A 27,981-nucleotide genomic window follows, 5' to 3' on the forward strand; every position below is an offset into this window, starting at 1 on the left:
ATTGCCGACACAATTTTAAAATGTGTGTGTTTGATATTTTTGCTTTATGAAAATGTAATGAATACTTAAAAAAAAACAAAGTTGAAACACATGATATATGTTAGTTTTACAACATACGATGACCACGGACTTGTACTTTTGACCAGACAATTAGAATACTTGAGATGGTTGAATGGCAAGTCTTGAAAACTGGCCATGAAAAGTTAATGTGCATCTAGCTGTGTTGAAAAAAGTATTAACAATATTGGATAAATGCTAACCACAAACTTGCTCCAAGAAACTTGACTTCGAAGATGATTGTGTTTTATGTCTTAAGCACTATAGCTATGAAACACAAATTTGTATTGTTAGTTTCATAGAAATACTGCTGACGACAACTCGAACCATGGTTAGAAGTTAGAAAACAAAGTTATAGCTATTACAGGGTGCCGCTACTACAGAACTTAGATATCCAAATTTTCCTTGTTCCTCTCCAATTCCCAGGACAGAGCGTTCATAACTTTGGTCTTAAATCGAGGCAATCTATAGCCTAACTGCACTGCATACTTTATGTATCGCGTTCCTAAGTATTGGGCATGATTTGCACTTTGTTTTCCTTCAATTGAAAACTGTCGATGTGCGCGGCCATTTTGCTTGAAAGAAGTCCGAAAACAAAATGGCGCCCACGTTATACCAGAGGCTTCCTTATGCAATAAAAAGCCGGTTGTATCCAGAGTGAGTATCAGGCGTGAAAAAAATTGTTTACATGTACGATTCACGCTGATTTAACTTTGGTCATTGACAAGGCAAGTGGAATAATCTAGTGATTTTCACCGGATATATCTTAACATCCAAATGCTTGGCAATTATCTCTCCAAAGCGATGGCCCTAGTTTTAATTGTTTACAGGTCCCATTACAATTTTAAAGGGATCTTTTCACGGTTTGACAAATTGACAAAATTGAAAAAAGTTGTTTCAGATTCGCAAATTTTCGTTTTAGTTATGATATTTGTGAGGAAACAGTATTACTGAACATTTACCATAGTCCAATATAGCCATTATATGTATCTTTTGACGATTTGAAAACCGAAAAATTATAAAGCGTTGCAACGCGAAACGATTGAATAATTTGGAGAGTTCTGTTGTTGTCGTTTAAATTTACGAAACTACGAAGATTGCTTATATAAGGTATAAATATTTAAACTTTGTATACTCGGCGGAATAGTCGAGAGGGCCAATGCGTTTTTACTTCAGACTTACTCAAGGACTCTGGGGGGTCACTGGTTCGAGCCCTGGTACCAGCTACTTTTTTTTCCTTTTTTTAATTGTATTCTTGATTTTTTACATGAGCTTTTAAGATCCAATGTTTACATTTATCAATATAAAGTATTTAATGACAAACTTCAAAATATGCCAAAATCTGTGTGAAAAGGCCCCTTTAAAGTCGATTGATATGTTTGTATTAACTTATGAATAATGTTTTGAATTTATTAAATATGAATAATGGTCAGCTAATCGGTAATAAGAAAAATGCATGTACATACTGGATTAAAATAGAATTGGTGCAGTATATAAACACGCAAGAGGGAAATGATTTTTGTTTAATGGTTAAAACCTAATTTTATTCAGATATTTACGTTTACATTCATAGTTATTGTTATTAATTTAAGGCTGTGATATCCGATTAGATTTTAAGGTTGTAAGGGAGATAATAATTCATAAAGTATTAACGAGATGTAACCTGTAAAAGATGTAATGTAATCATTCGACAGTTTCAGTAAGTGATGTTCACAAACAATTCTTTGAAAATTATAAAACAAAACCTAAAAAAGAATAGCGGGTATGAGTTTATTGTTTTGATATATACATTCCCACAATGATATGCATTACAATATAAGAATGCTTTCCTGTGTTCAGTCGTGCAATCTAAACACTACTCCGTTTAAATGCCTAGAATGCAATAAGCTATACAGTGATTAAAAATGTCAAAAGTTTTTTCTCTTTATTATGGCATTATGTTTGAGCATTATGTAACTTATGCGCCATTTTTTTTAGTTTAATTGTGAAAAATATGATATTACTAAATAATAACGAACTCTAAAACTTTATTTGTTAAAGCATAAAACATGTATATTTTTTGCACAGTCAATTATTTTCATACAAGTACATTCTCTTGATAAAAAGCAAAATGAATAAGGGTGGTCTAAAAAAATTGCAACTGTAAAAATCACAAAACAATTTAAGAGACTTAAGGCATGTGATGTACATATCGATCGATTACCGATGTCAATGTGTGTGTCAATTGATAGTTATCATGCCCTCGAAAACACATGGAATTTCGTTGTTTTTCTTGATTTCTTCTCGGAAGTGGTAGGAACAAAGACGGTCATTTTCGCTGAATACGTACTTTCCGTAACAAAGCTTTATTCGTCGAAGCCACAAACGTCTTACGGTTTAGTTTGTTGGAAATCGATGTAGACTTATCCTACGATGATTAACAACCTTTCCAGCATAGTTTGAACAAATGCAGCAGTAGTGTCTCTTTTTTTCTGTCGATTTTGGACAAGCATCGGACTCCATATTTGCTTCCGCGCACCGGTAGAGGTTACATTACACTAAATCATTGTGTATCCCTCCGTGGTCCATTCGAAAGTAGTGCCTATTTCTAAAGAGTTCCTTTTCTCTTCTTGAATATAAGCCATTTAACAATGTGAGACATGTCTTTTGTGGTTATTTGTAATATCCTGTATGTGTCTGGAGTACTTTGATGCCTTGGATTGGAAGCTAACTTAAAAGATGAACTTTTGAGGGTGTGTTTTCTATTGTGTGGGGCTTTTGTCGAAATTAGGATTCCGAAACGCGTTTTTCTACGGTGGGTTCATTCGACAGCGATTTACTTTCTTAGAAGTTGCGAGACGGTATGTTTTTGATTGCAATTATTGGAAGATGACAGATCCATCTTTAAAATGATACCAGGTTCGGAAAAATTGATACGTCGGAAAGGCAAGAAAAATGCTGTGTAAGTTGTCAGTTTTATAATGGGACCCTATGGGAATCTGAATAAGTGTAATATAACCTTTAAAAAGCGCATTTACTGCAATGTCAAGGTCACATGGATTCGTCTGCAAGCGAGACAAGTAGAAAATGAATTTTAATGAATGTTTTGATGATTTGGGTGCTAAAATAGATGAGAGATGTCAATATTTTGGTCCAAATGGATGTTTTAGGTAGTTTTGGACTGTTCCGGATGGGTGGGGGACCTGGTATGGACAAGTAAGGGTAACATTTCCAACAAATCTTAAATGTAAATATTATTATGTCCCTAGATTGAAGTTTCAGGTGGAGAGCAAGATGAAAAATATGCCAAATTACATGCATGCAGCCCATTTATGCCATTTTTCTCTTTGTTTGTAGGCCTGACCGTTTGTCCTTGAGCCGTCGATGGTCAACAATCCGCTAGCTGTTTTGCTCTGACTGGTGCACTGGACATGATTTCAATGTGAGTCATCATACTGATTGTTTAATTAACACCGAATTTCAGTTTGTTCGTTAAAGTACTAACTTAGCTGTGTATTTACAGTGGACGTAGTGGTGCGCAGCAGGTGGTAGACTAGGTATTTCCATAAATACACTATGTTTACAGAATTGCGGCCAGTGGAGCAACATAGCTGATGAGTTAATAGCACTATTTCTTCAGACAAATAACTTTATTTTCAACCTATAAAGCATATTTAGCTGTAGGTGGGGCCATTTAGCTGTAAGATCTGGCTTTTGTTCTGTTAAGCCCTTAGAGTAATGAATTTCAGAGTGAAGACCATAGCGCCTTTTCCTAGTCAAGTATCGGGCAGCTGTATGTCTTTTCAGAAATGCACATGTCTTCTTAAGCATGTCATTGTGTTTGCTTTTAATAAGATAGGCAATAAACTCATAACCTTTAGACAAATGAGCATCTGTAAATTCAGATTACACTATTTCAGAGTTAGCCAGACCATGATTGAGCTTAAGGATTGTGCTGCGGATGCAGCCTGTGCAGTTCCGGGAGAAAGTCACTGTCTTGGGCAATGCGGTCTGGTATCAGGTAAGCACTATTGAAAGCCTCACACTTTTGGGGGGTCTGAAGCCTTGTGCCGTCAACGCGATCTGGTTCAAGTACAATCAGAATGCATTTTCAAAGCAGTACTTCATCAGATATGGTTATCTAAAGCTTACAGTTCGCGGGCAGATATGACTTCGATTTGTTCTTGCTAGCAGAACCCCTACAGGCCAAACTATGCGTTAAGCACTATTTTCCACAGCAACCCTTGCAGACAGAAAAACAATACTTACAATTACTTCTGGCATTTAATTTCTAATTTCCTTTATATCTCTTTTGTCTGTTTGTTTGCCCTTTTTAACTCTGACATGCCATCTTGCTCACATTGATGGAGCATACCTGTTTTTGTTTAGAGCCAAGTCCCCAGCTGCTCGAGTTTGCCGTGTCGATAATGAGAAAGCCATGGCATGATGTCTCCTCTATGTGTTTCCTTATCTCAGTGTTGAACATAATTGCCAGTTTCAGGGGCCTAAACGTTTTATTTTATTAAAGGTCTGGATGATCCTTGCCTGACTGCGGGTTTGTGTACACCTCAATCCGACTCTGTGTCCTGAACAGAGGCCGCAGTGGTGCAGCGCTTGTGGACGTTCCATCAACATCCTGAAAGGTCAACACTACACCCAGCTGGAAAATTGATCCTGATAGTCATCCCCAGGTAGTGGAATGAATGTACACTGAACTACAGAGGAATCACACCCAAATGACTTTCCTGCCACGACATTAGTGTGGCCACTCGCGTAGGAATTCCTTAGCAAACGTGCTCTTTTGCATGGTGACTGTGGGCATTTTTGCAAAACTTACGCTTTCAACACTGGATTTTAAAGAGAATACTTAATAAAATGTCGCTAACAGGACTTATTTATATGAGAGAGACTATCTGGATGCGCATTAAGTGTCACTTTGTGTCGTAAGCTGTTGAAGGAGCGCTTTGCGCGTTTTTAAGTGTTAATTTTGGGTAGCCGGCTTGTATCGGCTTGAAAGCTGCAAATTATACCTCTCATCATAATAGCATTAATTTTTGTAATTGCAATGTGTATGTTTAGATTGTAAGTGAAGCTTTTAATAATAATTTTCTTAAAAAACATGATTTTATATGCTGTCAGTGAGTTTTTTATTGAAAAAAAATGCTTAAAATTAAAAAAAAGTCTCCTATTTCATCAAGAAAAGTACACTGATTCACAATCAATACATTTATTTGGGCCTTTTGCTGATATATTGGTGAATTTCGCATGCAATGATACCAGTTTTTGCCATAAAAGTTACGCGTAGCAATAATTGGAGACACAAAATCAGCTGTCGTCACTTAGACTAAAAATCATGCATTCCGACTTGACTGCGGCCAATTTAGTCACCGCTTTAAATGGCCATTTTAAGGCCTTTACCCCCATCCGAATGCACTGAAATTGCATATTCATTGTGGAAATAGTTGAAATCTCATGTGGAAAAAGTTTGAAAAAGATGGGACAAAGTTGAGTTCCCTTAAAGGTTACATTACACTAAATCATTGTGTATCCCTCCGTGGTCCATTCGAAAGTAGTGCCTATTTCTAAAGAGTTCCTTTCCTCTTCTTGAATATAAGCCATTTAACAATGTGAGACATGTCTTTTGTGGTTATTTGTAATATCCTGTATGTGTCTGGAGTACTTTGATGCCTTGGATTGGAAGCTAACTTAAAAGATGAACTTTTGAGGGTGTGTTTTCTATTGTGTGGGGCTTTTGTCGAAATTAGGATTCCGAAACGCGTTTTTCTACGGTGGGTTCATTCGACAGCGATTTACTTTCTTAGAAGTTGCGAGACGGTATGTTTTTGATTGCAATTATTGGAAGATGACAGATCCATCTTTAAAATGATACCAGGTTCGGAAAAATTGATACGTCGGAAAGGCAAGAAAAATGCTGTGAAAGTTGTCAGTTTTATAATGGGACCCTATGGGAATCTGAATAAGTGTAATATAACCTAGATTGTTTGCTCTCCAATAATATCGATAGTATATTTCTACTCTCTTTACATCGGAGAGTACGCAAAGGGAAATAACTCGCCAATGATTAACGAAACAGGGCTTTAGGTCACAACATACCAAAAGATTTCCTGCACAAATTCAATGTAAAAGCAATAACTTTAACAAAAAATAAAGTCAAACTTTTGCGCGTAGACACCCCCATAACCATCCCTTTTCTTAAAGAGCATTCCAAGCCGCAATGATTTAAACAATAAAAAACATAGGTCATCCAATATGTAAGAAAGAACTCAATGCGAATCAGCGGTCACTGTTTTATGGCCATCTTTTTACCGGCATCTCTCCAGTTGATGATGGTTTCCCGCCAACTGTCAAAGTCTTATGTAGTCTCCAACCTAAAAGCAAAACAGGGAATTTGTAGTATACAACAATGTTTTCCCTACCACATGAACACAGAAATATTCAAAAATAAAGTCATGGCAAGTGCCCGTACAGAGAATTGTGTCTTCAAATAAATGAAGATTTTGTTTTTAGAGGGTATAGCATTGAACACCAAAAGTATTTAGTGTATTGTAACCTATAAGAGAAATTTATTTTTACTGAAATGTGTTTTTCTTTCATATTATTATCATCCCATCCATATTGCACCAATATATTAAGTTTGGCTGGATTAGCTGTCCATTTGGCCATTCTGTATCATATTTTCACACGCGGGTGTTTTCAGTCCGAAGAAGGCGATATTAGGCCTGTTAAAGCTTAACTGCCCCTTTAAGATTTAAAGCTGTTGTGTTCAATATCTGCAATAAAATACCAAAACAAACCAAATAGACATGCAAGTGGGGCTAATGTGTGGTGGGGAAAGAATGAATTTGTTAGATATTTTCACTCTAAGCAATTTTGATAATGTCTTTTTTGTGTGTTCTTTTTTAATCATCCCAAAAATGCCAATTTTAAAGCAAAAACAATCCAATTTCATCCAAGACAATAAACTAATTAGTCAAAATGAGAGATCAAAGATACTTTGAAGTGTAGAAATCAATAAGCTACCAATAAATTGTTATTTCACACCAATAAAAGTGTAAAATCTTGAAAGCGCCTTGTCGATCGGTGCCCATTTATTTACCAGCCACCAATGAAATATTCTAGCATATAATGTCATGGGTTCCTTTTAACTGCAGCAGATGGTCAAAATGCATTGCCAGCTCTCATTTAGAGGTTCAAGACAAAACAAATTTTCATATTTTGGACACAAAATAAGTACTTTAGGCTATTTTTATGGTGGCAATCTGGTCCAAATGGGAGTTTGTAACCAAGCGAAAGAATACAATGCTCATTTGTTGGGGGGGGGGTTTAAGCTGGAAGGAAAAGTTAAATTGAACAAAAAACACATATGTAGGCAAGCATTATAAGCTTAGCAATGATGTTCCATGTAGTAACAGGGGTAGAAAGGCAGTTCAGATCAAGGCAGTGTCCTGAAAGGGGTTTCTAGTACTTCTTTTGGGGACACAGCTTCCTGCAGAATTCTCAACACAACAAATATCAATGATTCATGTCACCTTTCTATGCAAAAAAAAAGAATAAGGACAATACTGTCATTAAATCACTGAATGAGAGAAGCATGTACCAAATAAAAAACAAAACAAGTTGCTGAAAGTGCCAAATTTTGTCAAAAAAATCCCTCTAAGGTAAATGATGAAGGGGACACTTGCTATAACAATCCTATGTTTAAGTAAGGCGCGACACCATTTTAAGCCGGAACCATGAATATAAGCATATTGTGAGAAAACAATACCAAAAACAAGCTAATTGTAGGGTAACAAGTAGCAAATCAACTCAGCTGTACAGCATACATGCTCAGGAACAAGGATAACCCTGTTAAGTGCCAACTTCAGCTGCCAACAAAGCACGAGCTTTACATGTCAGGACGCGGAACTATCAATACAAACTGCGAGGAGAATTACATGACGGCAAGGGTGTGAGTGACCACAATCCTGATTATGACAGTCTTTCACACCTAAAGCATCATACATATGCTTATTTGCTTGTGTACATGATAACAAAATGATATTATTACCTGTTTTGCCATCAACAACCCTTATCCAGTGGCCCTTGACTTAGTCGCAGACATTCCTCTTCCTTAAAAAGTCAAAATACCCAATAGAAAAAGATAAAAAAATGAAACAAAAACATGCATTTATGTATTTTAAGTGTACTTTTATGAATAATATGAAGTGATAAAATCTTGCTCAATTCATGATTGTACTAAATATGAAGGCTGGCTCAGTTAAGCATCTGCTGCACTGTCCATACTGTAAAAATGCCTGCCATTCCATGTAGGTGAAATGGGGCTCTGTTTGAATGTTCATGCTTTTCGCAAAAGCTTTAGTTGCGTTACTCGATCACGGAGTCCCTGGCGTTGAATTCTAACTTCATGTAACACTTTAACGCGACACGGTCAACCAATATGCGGTTGAATTTAAGTCGGAAAGCAATTTAGCCCTTATTCCACTATATAAGGGTGGGGGGTCAACTTGAAAAACAACTATTCCAGGTCAAATAATCTGAATTCATGCATTTAATGCACTTATTTTCTTCCCTTTTGCTAAGAAATGACCAAAAATCTGCTTTCCCAGTCATATTTTGCACTTGCAGATGATATTTCATTTTTATCATAAGTTAGTTTAGGTCACAACATACCAAAAGATTTCCTGCACAAATTCAATGTAAAAGCAATAACTTTAACAAAAAATAAAGTCAAACTTTTGCGCGTAGACACCCCCATAACCATACCTTTTCTTAAAGAGCATTCCAAGCCGCAATGATTTAAACAATAAAAAACATAGGTCATCCAATATGTAAGAAAGAACTCAATGCGAATCAGCGGTCACTGTTTTATGGCCATCTTTTTACCGGCATCTCTCCAGTTGATGATGGTTTCCCGCCAACTGTCAAAGTCTTATGTAGTCTCCAACCTAAAAGCAAAACAGGGAATTTGTAGTATACAACAATGTTTTCCCTACCACATGAACACAGAAATATTCAAAAATAAAGTCATGGCAAGTGCCCGTACAGAGAATTGTGTCTTCAAATAAATGAAGATTTTGTTTTTAGAGGGTATAGCATTGAACACCAAAAGTATTTAGTGTATTGTAACCTATAGCGGTTTCTTAATTTTGTCTACGCGCACTGGAAGTTATAAATTGTACATTTATTAAGTGTATCCCGAGGCTGCATAATGTGAGAACCAATTTCATGATTGTCAAATTCAATGGGATATATTATAACGTAATTTTTCGAAAGCATTTACAAGACGAGAATACGAACATGTTTGATGCCTTTTGTTTGTTGTGAGGTCATAGAAAAAACTAGATAAAATCAGTTTTAAAATTGTATTGTCTGAGTCATATACTCACGATATAAATATTACGCGTGAAATAAACACAATATGAAACTAGTTGCAAGTACATACAGTGCTCCAGCCAGGATTAGAAAAGGGCAAGGGGGCTTTTTTGTCAAAAGGGCAATATCGACGCGCAGTATTTTGTCAAAAGGGCACTTTCGACGCGCAGTATTTTGTGAAAAGGGCACGTACGAGCGCGCGGGTGTTTCTGGAATGCTTCCTATTGCATGTTAATTTATATGTTATAAATAATTGTATTATTCCCATTATTATTAAACCATTCAAATATAATGTCTACAATGAGGATTAAAGTAATTAAAATGTAATATGAGATTTATGAATAATCATATGTAAAAAAAAAAAAAAATTGTTGGGGGGGGGGAGGTGGGGGGGGCAGGGCGGAGGTTTGGGGGGGGGGGGCAGGGCGGAGGTTCGGGAGGGCAGGGCGCGGCGCCCTTCGATTTAGGCCTCGCTGGAGCACTGACATAGTATTAAACTTATCACCAGAAGATGTATCTGTTATTAAATGTAGTGAGGAAAATGACAATGTATGCAAATATTCACCACTTAAAATATAACAAGAGAACTGTGAGCACATTATGTTTAGCAAAACATTTAGGAATTGATAAAAAACACCATCACGATTAAACAGCAAACGGAACAAACACGTGTGAGATCATAATTTGATAAACAATTATCACATAATTAATATCTAAACAAGTAATGGCTGGTTTTTATAGTTTATATCAAATGAAGATGAAACTATTTTAGATCATTGAAGAAAATAATTACACAAAATATGTACAAGACAAAAGTGTATTTGAAAGTATGTCACAGGACGCCATTTATGCTATTGTTGAAGTGGTGAAATAACAATTAAATCAAAGTTATATTTTTATATTTTATTTCCAATGTACTCAACTAATCTTGTATGTGTCCACATTACTAAAAATCTATTAATTGCTACTCGCTTTCACGCATCCAGTTCTTAACCTTCCTAATTCCTCAATGACTATCATCTCAATCCCTAACTCCCTTCTCTCAGCATTCTGACACACCCCTAATTCCTTTCTTCCAATCAAATCTAATTATCTTAATATGCATCTTTCAGTCATTGGTCACATTCATATCTTCACCCATCCAACTGTCACTCACAACCTTTTACATAACTATTACCCCCTACTATTTCACACATGTGTAACCGTCTACCCATTAACCTGGTGGAACTACTTCTCTATAGGTGTCCCTGAATTCTCTTTGATGATTATCTCAGGGTCTCTGGTATTACCACACCAATATAATTAAAGACAACTTACATAATTACCAACATACATGAAATATAAACTAATGAGCATCATAAAACATATTAAATATACTTTCATAACTTGCCCCTGGTTACACATTCTCCCTCTCTCACTAAATTTGCTCCTCAAATTAACGATATCAATGCATAATGAATAAACAAGAGCAATGTGGACAACATGTCATTCAAAACAAATAAAGAAAGAAAAGCATCATGCCAAAATACTCAAAATATAACAATAGTATCAATGTCAATAACCGTTAAGATTGCTTGATAAAGTTTTATTAATCCATTATCATACTATAATCATTATATATTGCAAAATATTGAATCAGTTTCATATCTTATGTGCAATATTAATTAAATCATTACTTATTTTGTTCATTTGTATGTATATATTCAACAAAGTTCAAACTTTATATATAGCACATTTATAATGTTTGTCACTTTTTCACCGATATTTTTACTTTTATTGCTTACATTGTCACTTTTTTTTTCACATCATGATAAATCATAATCTCCGTATTTAAATAACAGTTTGTGATGCGACTGAATAAATTCCATGTTTTGTATATATGTTTATCTTTATAAAACACAGTCTCTGTATCTTCAGATTTTGTTATTTATCACTGTCATTTCTTATTTTATGTCATACATGTAATACTCATAATAATATGGGTCTTTATTTTTTTTTATTTAAGTACAACCATATTATTCCTTTTGTTATTCTAAGAATGCTCATTATATACATATATCTATTTGCAAACCCAGAAATCGCATAACTATCACTTCATCGAGGCAAGAACACATTTAATGATTTTGTCATAGACACATTTCCTTTTGACTACATCTTCAGACTCACTCCTGACTAATCCTTAGCACAGCCCATTTATTCAAGAATAAATCTACAAATTTTATATTACAACATTAATATAAAGTAATAACCGCTTAAACCTGCGACTTGCACTTATGCCAATAATATTATGTTCTACTAAGCACATGGATGTCATTACTTCACATGTCTTATACCTTTGTGATTGATCACTTGTTGAACAGTTCATAAACTGCATCCTTTTTTGTAGATATGCTATTAATACTTGAATCCCACATTAATGCTAATAACATAGAAAATAAAGTTGAAAATAATAAGGTGGAATATAAGTGATTGTAAATGTTTGTATCTTTTTCCACCCCCCTATAATGAATTAAAAGCTGCTGCAGACTTTAATTAAGAATTTAGGATACATGTACATTTCAATGATTATGTCCAAACTTGACCATTTAACACCCTACCATATGTTATTGCAGTGGAAGGCTAATATGTTTCTGTTTGTCGCCTATCTCAGCGCGACAACTTATCTATACGTCTTATACTATATGTGTTACCTTATACTATTCTTCTACTGCTAACATACCTTTCAATAACACAAAAAACGAAAACAACTGACTATTAACAATTTTATATCCAGCCATCTTAGGCCATCCTTAAAAATTCTTTTGTTTGGCATAATCCGACAGACCCGAAAATTCTTTCCGCTTAATTTTTTCCTTTCCGCTTTTCATCCTTTTCGGTAATTTGCGTCATTTAATTGAATGCTCTTTTAAGGATATCTAGAATAGCAATGAACAAAACGCGAACCGGTATTAATTTGAGTCGCCTATTTATTTAACATATGCATATGCGATTAATTAGACTTTAAATACGATTAAACCGCTCCTGTTTTTCTCGTATCCGCTCCTGTTTTTCTCGTATCCCTTTAATTAAAATACGCTGCTGTCGTTCAGGATAGTTTGGGAGTAAAAAAACTAATTAATTACTTATCACCGTTCAATTCAATTCGGCAATCGACAGAGATGTGTAATAATATCGCCATATAACTAATTATTTAATTATCAATCTTTAATTCAGATCGGTAAATATTCGGTTGAAAGATAAAAAGTGGTCAGCTTAGAAATGTTTATTGACGGGTATTGTCACGTTTTTGTTTCATTTGCTTATCTCTTTATACGACTTTCCGACCGGTCGCTATTTTGGAGGCAGAAAGCGATATTAAATTTGTATTCAAATTATACAACATCTGCGCATGAATGACCCAATATAATCCGATAGCTCCACCCGTCTTACGTTTCATTCGACAACGTCTTGTCATGTGTAAGCGAGCTCAATGCTGATTGGCCAGCTACCTTTTGCACTTCATTAACAATAAGGTCAAGCAATGTCTAATCGGGTACAGGGGGCCGTTTCATCAATATATACGATTTTTATGGTATCGTAATTTACGTTTACATATTTGTTAAGCGATTTACGATTATACTTAAAAACCGTTTCATCAACGGAATCGTAAAGGCACCATACATAAAATACGACTACTTAAATATACGTATTTTGTAACCGATAAAACTAGTGACGCAATCTGAAAAAAATTGCATGACGTAATTTTCGCGCGTTCTGTCAGCAGAGGAAAATATCGCATAACAATGCTTGTTGTGAACTGAAACAATCAAAGCGCTGAAGGCACTGAAGATGTTCGCTATTGCATAATTCAACACGCAATTCATTTTTGAAAATCAATCGCAAGTTTGAAATGAACACACGCCATTCAACTTTATAAAGTGTGTGTCATAGCGCACGGGTCGAGTTTTGTGTGCACTTTTTATCATCCTTATTATTTCATAGAAATAACTAAGACAAAATAAAAACAACATGCTTTTTGGAAGTTCTGAAAGCATAGAAAGTATGATGAAAATGGTAATGATAACTTAATATAAAGAAAATTTGCAGTCACCATATTAAAGGAATATTTTTTTCTTATATCAAATGACTATCTCACCAAGAATATAAATTCATAATGAAAGTTCCGTGTACAAAACTTTTGATTTTTGACACCATATACAAATTCAAAATATACAACAATCTTCGTATCTTGTATATGGAGGAATAAAAGTATATAAACATTGCTGTTTATGCTTTACTTATTACCCGAGCAGTTCACACGGTGTCAACAACGCTAACATAAACATAGGTATAGAGCACTCATGCGCTTTTAGGCGTAGCTGTTTCAGTTTTCATCTTAGTGACTTTTACATAACGCCAACAGACACGCATGAATATTTGCGAATATTTAATAAGCTGATTCGAGATACAACCTCTGAATTTTTGCTATATCACTGCGTATGTGCTCAATTCAAAGGATGTAGCACTGTTCAGTGTAAGGAATTCCGGACTACTCTCTGTATGCTCAAACGACACAAAGTGTGGCCCTGTTAAAATTACGCGTTACAATCCATCTCGCAGAATTTCACTTTCGCCTCCAAGATGAGAAAACAATCATTAGCGAAATAGTATAGTGTCACGATAAGAGAAAATCGTTTAATTATCATACCACAATGTTTGCCGTACTTGGTCAGCACGTCTGGAAATCATTCCTTAATGTGTGGATAGGCTGCCATTATTAACAAGTTTGCTATTTTCAATTCAATTTTGTATCAAAAAGCATTGTTCTTAAATGTGGCATTTTCAATTCGCAATGAGATTTGTAATGACCCTCGTCATGTGAAAATGGGTCTTATTCCATATGCGCCCATCATATAAATAGCCCACTCAGCTATCACTCCTTCTGGTAAGGAGAAACATAACATATTGAGTGATTTTAAAGCGAACAGCATCGCCTATGGCCTGACTGCGCAAAAGAACATGTTGGGTTTAACAAACGCTTGCCGAAACGCATAAGACCCATTTTCGCATGACGGCGCTATTGACGTGTGATTTAAATGTGTCGAAAGAAAACTGCGTTTAAATCAAATATAAACATACGATATATTTCGATAGTGAAGAAAGATACTCATAACAAGGCATATGAGAACACATATGAAGTGCTCTCCCGTAGTATATTTTTTATTTTACTCACACTAATGTGTGGTTTGACAATGCTTACACACATTTCATGCGGTGAATATGCAGCTTACAAGTGAAAAACACAACACAATAGTTAAACTTTTGTTTAATTGTATTTAATTATTTTGAAAAGTAAATTGCTAATTTTATTTCAAAGTCAGCGTTTACGCCGACTACATTTTTAAAAGACATTTATTGTTATAAATATATTTAATATAATATATTAGGTTGTTTTCGGTTTTAGCGATTAAAAAGCATTTTCGAGGTTGCCTATAGTATGCCTGTAGTAATTCATGAACTCATATCCAACTGTCTATGTATTGAGAACTGTGAATATAAACAAGCTTAACCTTCTACTAACCTTCTGCTATTGCATTCGTATTATTATTATAAATTGTTCGTTATATTCGGGTTTAGCAATTATGAAACTTTTTTTTGTCTATCGTATCGCTGAAGTTATTGTTGAACTTATGTTCAACGTTTTATAAATTGAGAATATAAACAAAGACCTATCGATAATATGGGTCTTTGATATAAATAAGCGTCATTTTTTTCCCGAATCTCTCATTTTACGACCTGTACTACGTCATTGAGTTGTATGCGAGAGCGTAACCTATTGCGTTGTTATAACCCGTAAACTTTCCCTTGTTTATCGACAGACGCATCTATTAATAGCCTCATATATCATGAATGCCAAAACAACCGGGAAAAAGAACCACGTGACCAAATAGGACGCAAAACGCAAATACCATGCGACTACGACTTTTATTATGTAAGAAAGCTCCGCAATTCCTTTGAAGTCGGAGCCTTGTGATTGCTATTACTTAAATAATTTACCTCTAACTGAAGTAGGCAAAGGAAACGCAGCACCTAATTGACCCATTCCTTCTATGTGCGAAGGCAGATTGAATTTTACTAATGTATGGTTTGCCTATTATAACACACATTATAATGCGGTAAATATGCGACTAACAAGTAAAAAACACTATAATTAAACTTTTGTTTTGAATTAAGTTATTTAGAAAACAAAATTCCAAACCTTATTTCAAAACAGCAAGACTACATTTTTTTAGAGAATATTATTGTTATATTTAAATGTTTTTTTAACAGTTTCAGCGATAATGAAACATTTTTTTATGTTGTCTATCGTATCCCTGTAATAATTGTTGAACTCGTGGTCAACGTATTATTAATTGAGACCTGTGAATATAAACAAGCGTAACCTTATACTACTGCGTTATTCTCACACGGACTCCCTTTTGTTTATCGCCAGCCTCAGATTTATGAATGAGCTGAGCGAAAATACTACGTCACGCACACGCAGCAGAAAGTGGACTATTTTAATCATTCATAAACAATCTCCTCCGCGACACGTACAATACGATCATTGTTTATTGATTCTTTTCTATAAAACACCGTTCGAAAATATTCAATGTAACACGATATTAATATAATGTTGCCATTTGTGAATACACATAATTGGAGAACTCAAACCTCTTGCATAAATTATACAACTCTTTCTTGCGCGGATACGCAAGCGGGTATTGGGTTAATCATACCTAGTCGTATCGACCTGAATTTCACACTAAGCACTTTAGACGGGCGCTAAAGCGCCCATCTAAAAACAAACATTGGAATATGTCGGCAACGACTAATCTTGTACACGTGTGGAAGGCTACCGTCTGCTGTTTGGCAGTCACTCTTTTTGCGTAAGGAGGCAAAAAGGAGTTATTTTGAAACTGAAAGGCGACGGTTGAAATGTGAGTTGACAACTTGTTGGTCATGAACATGAATGTAGATTATTTATCGCATATTTTGTTATTCATGAATAAAAAATATATTGTTTAGAGTAAGTGTTTTGTTCATTCTATGCAGCAAGGCGACTGTGTTTTAGATCAATGAACAGTTGAATAATATTCATTTATTTAGGCCAAGGGAATTTAGGCTGACAATAACTTGAACAAGACATCATTCATTGAAAATTTGTCATGTCAGCATTTTTTTGTTCAATTATCTAATATTTTATTTCAATAAGTTATTAGATTCACATGACAAAACATATAGACGAAACGGAATGAGTTAAGTTATGATGTCATAAATATGATGTCATATGTCAGAGTTCATGCTTGAATTATATTGTTTTAAAATGTTTAAATTTTCGTTCGGAATTAGGCGCTGTTCGGAATTATGAACACCCCCTCTACAGTACTTAAAAATGTCATATCAGTAGGAATGCTATTTGCCTGTCTTTATTTTTATTATATTGTCATCCACAATAATTTATTATAGTGATGATTTACAAGATGTAAATCAACCTAGATTTATTATGTTGTTGCTGCAAAACTGTGTCACATTACAAATATAGTTTTCATTTCCTTGTTTTTCCAGGAAACAAAATGTTATCACTGGCTGAAAGACCTGAACATGATGCACCAATTCAATGTACAGAGAACAGGGTTGTCAAAACTCAAACAGAAGTTGCGTCAACCAACTGTGTTAAATCATAAAACAGAGAACGGAAGCCAGAAGCAACAAATAGTAATTATTTGTTTTTTTCTATAAATTATAGTTAAGCTGACTGCTTATTATTTCATACAATAAAAATGCAACAATTTATGTTTTTTTTTTTTTTCTCATTTTACTCTCTTATAAATGGGGTGTTGCTGCATTTTTTAAATAAACTAATTAACTGACTTGTATTTTTAAAAATTCTTTTTCGACATCGACATATTTGGTATTTGTAAAGAAGTAATTGGACTGTATAGCATTAGTGTCACACACAAATTTTGAGTTTAAATTTAGAAAGCTAGATAAATATCACAATACAAAAAATAACTTTCAGAATCAATAACAGGTCATGCTGTCTTATTATGACTGGTTTGTGTTATTTTTGACAACCACACTTGTCTGATACATGAAAGTGCCATATGTTGTATTTAATACATAGTTTTGTTACCGGTAAATGTATAAACTAGTAATTTTATTTACTTGCAGCCACATGTGAAGAATGTAGCAACAGTGTGACTAAAACTCGAGAGATGTTGATTTCGTCAAGGGAAAGAAATGCCATTCTGAGGGACATTAGCAAAAATCTAGAGGAGCTGCTTTCTCTTTTAACAAAATGAAATTTCAAATTGCTAAATTGTTTCTGGAACTTTTAATTGGTTTTACATGTGATGATGTTCAGTAATTTTATGAAGCTTATTATAACACATAGTTAGCACGACGTTTTCGGAGAAAATCCGAGGTATTATTATAGCCGGCTCGTTGTGTCGTCCACGTTGTGCTAAAACCTTAACATTGGCACTAAAATCAAAGTGCTTCCACCTACAACTTTAAAACTTCATATGTAGATGCACCTTGATGAGTTCTACACGCCATACCCATTTTGGGGTCACTAGGTCAAAGTCACTGTGACCTCTAAAAAAAAACTCTGACAAGCTTTCATATATTCAAAACTGTACCCTTAGACGAGCGTGGCACCCGTTATGCGGTGCTCTTGTTGAGATATAAATGTTCATATGAATTATAACACCACGCCCTGTTGGTATATTGTACTTTCTAAATAAAAATAAATAAATGTGAATGTTCTTAATGTTTTATTCATTGAATACTGGTGTCATTGAAACTGTTATCAAAAACAGTTAACATTATTATGATAACAAGAGCACCGCCTTGCGGGTGCAGACCGCTCATCTGTTTTCTTTTTAAAGGTGAAGGGACTCTCAATTTCAATCGCAAAGGAGGGAGGGGTAAAGTGAAGAGGGATGTATAGTGTGGGTGTGTGGACATTTATTACATTATCTTCCAAAAATGCAAAAAAAAGCAACAAATAATAATTTTAAAAAATCGGGGGGCGGTTGGGGGGGGGGGGGGTAGGGGATTCTTGGGTGCGATGGTTGGACGGTATTTTAAAAATAAAATAATAAAAATAAATATTTGTGTTTTTTAACCGTTCCAAAAAAAAAATGGGGGGCGTGGGGTGGGGGGCTATAGTGTGAGGGTGTGGTGGTCATTTGTGAGATGATCTTAAACAAAAAAAAAATAGGGGGGGGGGGGTTAAAATGACAACCAGAGTTATGCAACTTGTCCTTTTACTGTACCCTTATGATAGTTTGCGAGTGTTCCAAGTATGAAAGCAATATCTATGATACTTTAGGGGTAAAGTGGACCAAAACACAAAACTAAACCAAATTTTCAATTTTCTAAGTATAAAGGGCCCATAATTCCGTCCAAATGCCAGTCAGAGTTACAAAACTTTGCCTGCACAGTCCCCTTATGATAGTTAGTAAGTGTTGCAAGTATGAAAGCAATAGCTTTGATACTTAAGGAATAAAATGGACCTAAACACAAAACTTAACCAAAATTTTCAATTTTCTAAGTATAAAAAGGACACATAATTTGTCAAAATGCACGCCAGAGTTATCTATCTTTGCCTGCCCAGTCCCCTCATGATAGTAAGTAAGTGTACCAAGTTTGAATGCGATAGCATTGATACTTTCTGAGAAAAGTGGACCTAAACGCAAAACTTAACCGGACGCCAACGCCGACGCCAAGGTGATGACAGTAGCTCATAATTTTTTTTCAAAAAATAGATGAGCTAAAAATGTCTATGAAAAAAAAACAATTGCACAGGTAAACAACATATTTTAACGGTAGATGAAGACTTAATTATTGAACAGAGCATAATAAAAGGGGTATATTCAAGTAAAAACATTTGGCAAACTTCTAGTTTTTCATGACACTATCATCCGTATTTATAGACAGCACATTTTATATAATTAAGTAAAAATAATTTTAAAAGCCCACTTTTTTTAATGTGGCTTTGAGAATTTTCAGTACAGTCAGAGAACACCAATTAGAGCTAACGATCAGTGGGTAAAATATCACTCGAAAAAATTTTCATGGGGCAAAACACCTTCAGTATATATGATCTTTTCTGGAGCTCAGATAATTGTTAAATATTTAAGGGACCAATTCACATTTTGGTAAATGTTTCAGCTTCACAAATTTTCGTTAAGTTATGATATTTGTGAGGAAACATTAATACCGAACATTTACAATGCTCTAACATATCCATAATATGCTTCTTTTGACGATTAAAAAACCTGAAAATTTTAAAGCGTTGCAGCGTGATACAATTGAACAATTTTGAGAGTTCTGTTGTTGTTGTTATATTTTGTGACACAACGAGGATTGCTTATATAAATTATAAAATACATCACTCGTTGTATGAGCACGGATGGCAGAGTGGTCTAAGTGTAAGACTTTTACTCCAGAGGTCAGTGGTTTGAGCCCAGTTGAGGGTTACTTTTTTTTCTTTCTTTAATTTTATTCTTGTTTTTTTACTGGAGCTTTTTAGATCCAATGTTTATATTAATCAATATAAAGCATTTAATGAAAAACTTTAATATCTGCCAAAATCTGTGAAAAGGTCCCTTTAAAATTATTATTAAATCAAGCACGTGGTAATATCTACCACATAACTTATTTATTGGTACTCAGAACATTGGCATTTGTATGTTTCACAAACCTATAACCTTGAAGTAAATATTAGCCAAATAATGCCTACAAAATTATAAAACATGCAAACATCGGCTTTTGTAACTAAAATATGGCTAGACTACATGAATACCAATCCTTCCAAATCAGCGATGACACAACTTTAAGCCATTTGACTGAGAAGTATAGCCTACCTATTCAGAGAAGACTCGAGCCATCTATCACTTAATAACATTAATAACTACATCAATTGTACCAATTTAAAACATTTTTATCAAACAGTTTGATCAGCTGCTGTCTCTTATTAAATGCTGCTCCCTGTGCTGGTGTGTTGTTAATTACTTCATTTCCCATCACGTCTCAAACCAAATCCTTTATCAGAGGAACGTTCAAGACAGAGGTTACGCAGACGGCAGACGCATGGAAACAGTTTCTTGTTAACATCACTTATTGGGCTTGAAAGGCAAGCATCCATCAGTGACATGCTGACATCTAAAAAATAGAAAAGTATTTCTTTAACATAGATATTTGTCTAAGTGACTAAATTGCGCTGATTCCACAGGCTTATTTGATTTCAATATTATGTTTATATAATATATAGCCTACAAAATACAATATTTGTGTCTGTATTCACCATGTATACTCAATTTAATTTAAATACACTAGCAAACAAGAAATGTGTTTGTCAGAAACACAATGTCCCCTTCTGTGCCGCTTTGATTTAGTTTTTTTTTTACCTTTGACCTTAAAGGATCACCTTGACCTTGACCGTTTACCAATCTAAATGTGCAGCTCCATGAGATACACATGCATGCCAAATATAAAGTTGCTATCTTCAATATAGCACAAGTTATTGCAAAATGTTAAAGTTGGCGCAAACAGACAGATAGACAGACAGGGCAAAAACAATATGTCCCCCACTATAGTGGTGGGGGACATAAAAATAAGTTCATACATATGGGATAAGCAAAATTAATATTTAAGATTTAAAATAAAATGAATAAAAACATCAGTTTATTTAAACGGATTTTTTTTATGAAACATCACATACATACACGCAAACAACCCTCATTTATAATAAAACTTAATTTACATATAAATTCAACAATTTGATAATTAAAGATGTACCTAATCAAGCTTTAGAAGTTACCTTTGATTTAAGACACTGTGAGGCATAAGAAAGATTGGCAACAATAGTTTAATTAAATACTGTGTGGTCAGTTGATCTCGCACTAATAAGACTTATATTTCACAATTTACATGATATATTACCAAAACCAAAATTTTGACGTCTACATAGATGTTCATTTTAGGCCTGTTCCGCAGCATCGGAGGGATTAGGTAAAGGAGTCATCAGGTAAGTCCTTTACGGATACCCACTATCTCCCAGCAGATGACCTGCATCATTGTTGCTTAGGATAGCATCTCAATAAGCTTTACCAACCTAGCTGAAGTATATTTTAGTTCTCGTATATTAAATAAATGTTACTTCAGACAATATTTCAAGATAATACAGATAGCTGCATTGGCTAATACGCATTAAAGAACAGAAGCCGGATTTCAACATGCTCATGGTGTCGATTATGGTAGTTAATGATTTTTGCGCATGTACATAAATAATCATTATTTGATGCCAAAGATGATAAGCATAACGCTTAGTATGTTGAACCTGTTATGGTATTTCTCTGCTTTAATATCTAATTTATGATAAGGTAATGAATCATAATACTGTATTTACATTTACCTCATGTTGACGTCAACAACAGCCTGCACATTAATGGCATTGAATCCTTCAGAGTAAAATCTCCCCTGCCATATACCTCAATGATGCCAAAATCTATAAAAATAAAAAGAATGCATTTGCATAAGAGTGCTCATGTTCTCATTACAAACACAAAAGAAGGGGACGAATGCATGGAAAGAAGTTAATTAAAAAAAAGCCACATCAATATTTAGAAATAAAAACTTTGGATGGGGTGCACATTTATAGCACTTCAGAATTCAATTTAACAAATAATTAAATTTTACGCAAATGAAAACAATATAAAAACAATAATGGCAATTTTTCTGCAAACATTAAATACAAAAGGCACCATCTACTTTACTCATCCATACTATACACTTATTGAAGCTTGATTGGTCATTGTAGGTTTGGGTACTACTTACACGTACCCTGGGTACTCTTAAGTATAATTACATGTACCCGGGTACGGTAAATATACTTAAACGTACCCGGGCGATATAAGACTGTACCCGACTTGTATTCCAGCCATAATCCGATGTCGTAAAACGTGCTACCGAATACTGTAAAACGATATTGTTTATCTTCAACAAATTTCTTAAAAAAAAATACATCAACCTGCTTTTTTAGTACGAGTTTCGATGATATAGAGGCCATTTAACAGAAAATAGACATTAATTTGAACACAATTAATTTACAACAAAATAGGCGACAACGACCGATTTAGCGTTCAAATTCCCGAGAACGTTTAAGTATATTTACCGTCCCCGGGGTACATGTAAGTATACTTAAGAGTACCCGGGGTACATGCAAGTAGTACCTGAGCCGACAAAGACCAATCAAGCCTTTAATATTGAATTTGAAAATACCAAACATAAACAGTATTTTGATGCCATATTGATTTTCATGATAATGATGGTATAATCACCATTCAATTTATTTTGAAAAAAACCCGCTTAATAAAAGTGTGATTTTCAACATCTTCGAGACTAAGAACTGTTCGATCACAACTTGTAGATGTATTACAAGTTCAACATTAGCGGGTGGGGTAAATAAGTCGTCATTTTTTGCCATCAATAAGTGCACGTCAACAAAGATTTTAATGAGTTAAACATAACTCATTTATAAAGCAACACAACGATTTAGGATAAATTTACAGTTATTATCATCGTAAGCTTTTATTCAGAAAAGATACAATGTAGTTGCAATAATCCAACTCCCAGCTATTGACCCTCCAGGTCCTGGGAGTTTCAACTGGTTTCGCTATTTACCATAGCAAAATCGCCGCCTGAAATCCCGGTGGAGATTTATTGGTAAAATTAGCAACATAAACTATTTTCTGTCATGAATTAACACAAATAGATCGTCAATATATCTTTAATGAGCAAATTAAGATAACTTACATGATGTGGTGTGCTCGCAGAAGAAAAATTTTAATCAAAGTTTCAAACACGTCAAGCGTAAATGTAAATGTCAACTTGTTTGCATATTGAACAGTTTTTAATAACCAAAAGAAAAATTAAAGGAACGCACGCGGTGTGTTTACAACAACATGTACCAATAAACGGTTTACCTATGCTTTTCTCCGAACATACAATTTATGTTTTTAAGAAAGGTTATTTCCAAATATTAAATATTTGTTTTAAATAGACAGAAATTTTATATATAATTTGTTCAAATTTTAATTAATACTTATGTTAATTGTATATGAATAGCGCTCAGACAACAGACATTAGGAAGAAACAAAAGGAACGATGGCCCTTAGATCTGCCGTAAGGGAATTATAACACAACAGCATCTACAGCAGCAACATTTATTAGCTCTAAAGCATACAATTGCTTTTAGCCATAAACAAAATAGAAAATAACAAACGTGTAGTGCATGGATTATAAGAATTATGAAAACTAGGAATTGATAGAAGTAACAAAAAGAAATCACTGATAAGTAACATAAGTTGTATGACTTTCAATTGATAATGACTTATTCATCAGATACTTTAATAAGGTTAGACATAAATTAAGAATTCACTTCTTAGTAACATAAGACTTATCACATTAACATTGATATTGAGTGTAATTCATTGACTTCTGAGATAGACATTATTATACATTATAACATAAAGTAAAACACTGGAGCATGATATAAGAACAATGATTTATATAAAACAACCAATTCAGTGAAGTGTAACTTGTATTCATACATATATTCGAACACCATATATTCATATGTATAGATACATATAATCAGGGATTTCCCCAGGCGATTTTAGCCCAGCGGACTAAAATACGTGCGCTTGACATTTTCACAAGGGCTTGCAAGCTTTAATCCGAATGCTGTCTACATTCGGCCAACGTTCAATCAAAACATGCACGCTCTTATCAGCGGTGTGTGCATAAGGGGCATAGGTAACACGTATGAACGATTTACGGGTCGTTAATGGGGATCAATTATGGTCGTAATATCATAATAATGGTCGATAATGATCTATTATTACCGGTACATGTGGAGGTAGAGCAATTAAAGATATGCTCAAATTGTTTGTTTGTTTTATTTTAATTAGTTTAAACGTATTTATTTTAGCTCGATTGCATCGAAAGCCGTATGCTTTTATAAACACTCTCGGGTCTGTTTCCTGGGACTAGAACCAGTACTTGGTGTCTTTTTGGGGAGATCGAAGGAACGCTCACAGTGAGGTTTTAACCCGTGACTTCCCGATCGCTAGGCGGACACCATATCCACTACGCCACGGCGATCTTTTAAATATTTTAATTGTTAACGACTATTGCAGAAAATAAACAAGTATAAAGAACTTGCTTAAAAATAAACCATAACTGATGTGTGTTGCGGTTGTGCGTAATTTTAGTTATGAATACAATTAATTGGAATCAAACGTCTTATTTGATTGCTCCCGACCATTTAAAATTTGTTCACACTATTTTCTTAACGGCAACTATAACTTCACAGTACCAACATTTAATATATTCAGATACAATATACATATATATATATATATATATATATATATATATATATATATATATATATATATATATATATATATATATATATATATATATATATATATATATATATTGTTTCTTTCATATTTACGGAATTCGCTATATATCTGCAACACATTTTTCTTTAGTCTCTGTGTATGACAGAATACAATCTAATAAACGACCAGTAGTTGGAAGCAAGATTTTCCATTGGTCACATAATGTTTTTCAATCATTTTTTAGCTTTCTGTTTATTTTGGTTGTTATTTAATATTATAAAATATGACTTGACTGAAATGAACGGAGGACAAATACATAAATATTATGAAATTTTGTGTTTTAGTAGCTCCAAAGTAGTGTGGATTTTGATTTATAACATTTAGAAAGTATATAAAGAAATCGACACCAACCGCCTGCCGCTGTGCCTGACCAAATTTCTGGGGAGATGCCAGTACATATATATTCTTCGCTTGTTATTCTTGCCTGTTCATCATAACATTCTCATCAGTGACAATAATCAAATGAAAAATCTCTCCAAAACACATATCACACCAACACATCCGCATTTTGCACAGCACCTCGAACAACACTGACAAAGATCACACTCACATACAGAACAATTCTTTAAAACGCAACCTTCCCTAACGCATAACTCACTTTCACCCATCTCTTTAGTTAACAAAGTCTTAAATACTGAAAGCCTCAAGCACTCAACACTCTTAAACGTCTCTCTCAGTCCACTGTCTCACACTAACGAACGACCGTAGGGATAAACAAATGCAAGGGACGGTTTCCCATCCCGGCCTGCCCTCCCCACCTCCTGCCAGTACCACAAATGATTTCTTGGTGCACCCCAGTGGACGACTAGACGAACATCAGCAATATCAATCTGTAAATGACCAGATGTTAGATTTGTAGTTTCAACACGGAACATAATGCCCACGTTATCGACACATAATAAGTTCACCAATGCATACATACGCATTGCCCTGTACGCCATGAATTAATCGCTCTGTACTCAATCAATGTATCAATAACTTTATATTTAATTCGATAAATGAAGAGACTTCGATTATCAACAAGGTTCATGTATTCAATGTACCACATCTCCATGCCGTAATATCTAGATCAAACAAACACGTTTCGCCACCCTTGCTCGTCACGGAGCACTCGCTGGCGGCCAAGGTAGATTGGTCGATGACCACTTTTCTACCATGGTGGACACAGCGACCGAGAAACCGCCAGCCAGGAAAGAGGTCAGGCGAGACGAGGACATGAAGAAGCTCGTTAACATCTTAATGAAAGAGCGTCTCTGTGAGGACCTTGGGCCAAGGTGCCACCAAGGCATGAGCAAACTTAAGGACGTTGTGGTGAAAAAAATCCCGTACTTAGAAAAAATTAAACTTTTATCAGAACGTTTAGATAGGAGGACATCGGTCGTAATACCATAGTGTAGCGTTCGACGTATACCATATGGTGTAATTGCAAGTCTCAATTAATTCTCCTACTAGATTGATCATACACAATTCAGGTATTTCAATACATGCATATACCAAAACACTCATATGGTAAACAAATGAACACATACATTACCGCCTTTCAACTTTATGTACGTCTTCAATGCGGACTCGAAATATAAAATGATTTAATTAAACAATAGTAAATTATGCTCGATTGGTTATTGTCGGCTCAGATACTACGTCAAGTACCCGGTGTAATTAAAAAATATACTGCAAAGTATGTGGGGTACAGAAAATATATACCGGTTCTAAAAAGTATTCCGGAGTATGACCGGGTGCGTATTTTCCGTATCCGGGGTACATTGTAGAATACTTCTGAGTACTCGGGGTACTTTTAAGTAGTACCTGAGCCGACAATGACCAATTGAGCGTAAATTATGTGTGGTGTCCCTCGATCGTGGTTAGGCTTTCGCTTTCAATAAGCACGATCACACACAGGGAAATATATGTAAATTTATCAGCTGTATGTGTGTATATGGTACCCCAGGTACTTTAAAGTTTAGTACACTGTTCCCGGTGTACGGAAAATATACTAAAAGAACCCCGTCGTATTGCCGGGTGCCTTTATGGTGTTTCTTTTTTCCATTTCTTTATACTTTGTGTGTGTGTGTGTGTATGTCTGCAATATTTTCTATGTATACATGTATATTAAATAATCTAGCCTAATAGCCGAAAACAAATATGGAATTTGTTCAATAAATATTTTAATTGGTGCAGAAAGTGTTTCATAGCATTTCAACCCTCATTCACTTAGTAAAGTAGTAAAAGTTACACCAGCACCACATTGTATCTTTATTTTAATAACAACTTGTTTACAATTCAAACATACGCCCGATATTATTCAACTTACTAACGGAACATGCCACTTATCCGATCGCAGCGAAATTACAGTCATAAGAATGTGTCCGAATTCAAACTACAATGTTATACACAATACAATTTCAACTGCTACCATAAGACCAGATCGTCAGATACCACAGTGAAAACAATTTGTGCAGTGTAACCATTTCTTTCCCTTTGCTCTAATCGACAATAACAACTTCCGCCATAAACGATTTGATATCAATTTTAAGTTTTGAGCATTTCTCAACAAAGAAGACGCAAATTGATGTCGATTGTAACAGGTATTGTGTTTGTAACAATGCATTAGGTTGATCTAACTCGATTTTATGGACATATGTGTGACATTATTTTTTTTTACATTGGTTTAATTTTACCAAGAAGAACTATGAGCTGTACTAGTTGCAATAATCCAACTCCCAGCTATTGACCCTTCAGGTCCTGGGAGTTTCAACTGGTTTCGCTATTTACCATAGCAAAATCGCCGCCTGAAATCCCGGTGGAGATTTATTGGTAAAATTAGCAACATAAACTATTTTCTGGCATGAATTAACACAAATAGATCGTCAATATATCTATAATGAGCAAATTAAGATAACTTACATGATGTGGTGTGCTCGCAGAAGAAAAATTTTAATCAAAGTTTCAAACACGTCAAGCGTAAATGTAAATGTCAACTTGTTTGCATATTGAACAGTTTTTATTAACCAAAAGACAAATTAAAGGAACGCACGCGGTGTGTTTACAACAA

General features: G+C 34.6%; 1 protein-coding gene and 3 long non-coding RNA genes across 6 annotated transcripts in view; 1 reads left to right on the top strand and 3 right to left on the bottom strand.

Annotated features, from left to right (window-relative positions):
- LOC127844376 (carbonyl reductase [NADPH] 1-like) overlaps positions 1 to 27,981 on the bottom strand; it is a 199,712-nt gene that overhangs the window by 160,361 nt on the left and 11,370 nt on the right. The gene's annotated exons all lie outside the window — the stretch shown is intronic.
- On the top strand, positions 3,077 to 4,984 carry LOC127844387 (uncharacterized). The gene is made up of 3 exons (XR_008032700.1): positions 3,077 to 3,478; positions 3,957 to 4,057; positions 4,565 to 4,984. It is a non-coding gene; the product is annotated as an uncharacterized LOC127844387 (long non-coding RNA).
- On the bottom strand, positions 6,224 to 9,023 carry LOC127844385 (uncharacterized). Its single transcript, XR_008032698.1, has 3 exons — positions 8,821 to 9,023; positions 8,105 to 8,166; positions 6,224 to 6,425 (listed from the first exon to the last, which is right to left on the bottom strand). It is a non-coding gene; the product is annotated as an uncharacterized LOC127844385 (long non-coding RNA).
- On the bottom strand, positions 20,350 to 27,918 carry LOC127844391 (uncharacterized). 3 transcript variants are annotated; one of them, XR_008032705.1, is made up of 3 exons: positions 27,834 to 27,918; positions 21,875 to 21,967; positions 20,350 to 20,622 (listed from the first exon to the last, which is right to left on the bottom strand). It is a non-coding gene; the product is annotated as an uncharacterized LOC127844391 (long non-coding RNA). The 3 variants fall into 3 exon arrangements; XR_008032704.1 differs by lacking the exon at positions 27,834 to 27,918 and adding an exon at positions 23,275 to 23,359; XR_008032706.1 differs by lacking the exon at positions 27,834 to 27,918 and adding an exon at positions 23,029 to 23,109.

The sequence above is a fragment of the Dreissena polymorpha genome, chromosome 9 (assembly GCF_020536995.1).
Source record: "Dreissena polymorpha isolate Duluth1 chromosome 9, UMN_Dpol_1.0, whole genome shotgun sequence".
In the NCBI taxonomy this organism is placed as follows: Eukaryota; Metazoa; Mollusca; class Bivalvia; order Myida; family Dreissenidae; genus Dreissena; species Dreissena polymorpha.